This window comes from Oratosquilla oratoria, chromosome 4 (assembly GCF_046742065.1).
Source record: "Oratosquilla oratoria isolate Oo_2021 chromosome 4, ASM4674206v1, whole genome shotgun sequence".
NCBI classification, from domain to species: Eukaryota; Metazoa; Arthropoda; class Malacostraca; order Stomatopoda; family Squillidae; genus Oratosquilla; species Oratosquilla oratoria.
The window spans coordinates 29,588,905-29,591,404 of record NC_134780.1 but is presented as its reverse complement, the minus strand read 5'-3'; positions in this window follow the sequence as shown (position 1 = coordinate 29,591,404).

Sequence of the window (2,500 nt, the reverse complement as noted above, 5' to 3'; positions counted from 1 at the left end):
CTCTCTCTCTCTCTCTCTCTCTCTCTCTCTCTCTCCTCTCTCTCTCTCTCTCTCCCCTCTCTCTCTCTTTCCTCCGTATGGGATAGTGACTGCATAAGATTTATCTTGTCAATATTTTAGGAGCTTTAGCGACGTCCCTACGGACCAGAGTCACGCAGCCTTCTTTAATGGTTGAAGACTAATCTCCAATCAAAAAATAATGTTGACTACTTTCAATTTTTACCATCCTTCCATTCTGCTGCTATCCTTCCTTAGCTATCTCTTCTTTACCAACTCTAACACTCTACCTCTTCGGTGTGATTTTGTCCCCAGGAACATATGCGCCGTATTCCTTTCTGTATCTCTTTCTTCCATTATTGTCCCCAAAGAAAGAAGCTCTGGAGACTTCCTGGCGACGGAAGGGAAACAGAATCTCGCTTTTTTTTTTTTTTTTTTTTTTTTTTTTTTTTGACTCCAGCAATGTCTGGAACGAGACGTGAGCGGAGGAAAAGTTTCCAGAAGTTTCTTTACCTCCGGAGTCGACAACTTTCCAAATTTGCGTCAAAGTTCTTGCGTCGTATTTGACTTGACACGTTCCTGTTTCGATTAAGAATCCATCCGTTCTCAATTCCTCTCTCAACAAAGTTAATTGGAGTTGTAAAGATTCTTTTTTTTTCGGAAGATAGTGACCAACTTTTAAGCAAGAGAAGAACCTCATGAAAGCGTCCATACCAGACTTCGAAAAATGTGTTTACTCGTATGTCAAAGACCAAGATCCCCATCGACTCTTCCGTACCGAATATCACTTTTCCTTTCATTGGCGATGTCGTCACCAGGTCTTCTTATCTATCTCCATGGAACTTGCTCAGAGCGAGATACGTTGATCGCACGTCCTGTCTTTGTCGCCATTTTAATTATGTATATTGCTTAAGAAAATTACCTTTGCACCAAGTACGCTGGTCTCCAAGGCATACACCCGCTTTTTACCTCTTCAATATCACCATTCTTTGACCTTCTGAAGATCATTTCAACACTAGAATTGTAATGAACTGCATTTTGCCAGTGCCTCTAACCGTGTGGTAAATCTCGCGCCGCTAAAAAGAATCGTCAGTTATTTAGTAATTAGCGCTAGTTTTTTGGTCCGTGGCTCCATTTGGGGAACTCTGGTCCACTGGGGGACCACGCTTGGGCCACATCTAGAAGAGCTGCATACCGAAAGGTGACCAATCGGTCCATAACGCAGTTGGATAAAAAAAAAAAAGATAAAAAAAAAACCCTCCTGAATAACCACATAAAACATGCAAATTAACCAACTCACAGGCATTATTATACTTTTTTGTTTTGTTTTGAGGTCCATTCAGCTAAATTTCGAAAATTGGAGTTATATATATATATATATATACTGTATATATATATATATATATATATATATATATATATATATATATATATATATATATATATATATATATATATATATATCGGCATAACCATGCGACGACGTTGGGAGGAATAATGCCGCTTTTTACACAAGCCGGTATACCCCGAAACAAACCTGCCACTCAGACACAGAGACTGTCCTGTGTTCTCCTCTCACCAACTCTTCCCCCAACCGCATCCGACACCAAGCAAGCCGCACCTCCCTTCCTGCCCCTTCCCCCCCTCCCGCCCCACCCCCTCTCCTAACACCCCGAAACACTAAATTGGAATTCATCATTGCACGTTTATGGAATTAACTGGCACCGCCGCCGCTATACCATGTCCCCCAACCTCTACTTTTTACGGCACGGTGGCTCCCGCGCCATCGACTCAATTTTCCCGCCAAAACGCGACAAAGACACGACGAGGGAAAGGCCTCGGGGACCAATCAGAGGCTCAAAGCGGCGACAAATGAGCATCGGAAGCTTTCGTCCAGAGGCTCCAGTTGGGGGAAAGGGGGGGCCGGGGGAGGGGGAGAAGACGGCAAAGGGAATCAAACGTGAAGGAGGATCACAAAGGATGTGGAGAAGGGGGGGGAAGGGGGGGGAAGGTGCAACGCGGGGAAGGAGACGGGGGAAGACGAACAAAGAAACACATAGATGAAGAAAAAGGAAAGAAGTTAGAGGAGGCTGGATGATGTGAATAAAGAAAGGAGGGAGTGACTATAGGAAGCAACGATGATAGAGAGAGAGAGAGAGAGAGAGAGAGAGAGAGAGAGAGAGAGAGAGAGAGAGAGAGAGAGAGAGAGAGAGAGAGAGAGAGAGAGAGAGAGAGAGAAGGAGAGTGGTTGAAAATGTGAGGAGGGGTGAGAGGCAGAGAAAGGAATATGCATACCATGAAAAGAGTGACGGGAAGGTGTGGGAAGGAAGCAAAGGTGAAGGGAGGTGCGACAAAAAGTAAGAAGGTGAGAGGGAATGAGATAAATGAGGTGAAGGAAAGAGGAAAGGAGGAGAAGGATGGAGACAGAAGGAATAAATGAGGAAAGACAGAACATGAATAAAGATGGTAGACGAGAGAGGAAAAGAGAAGAGAGCGGAAATAA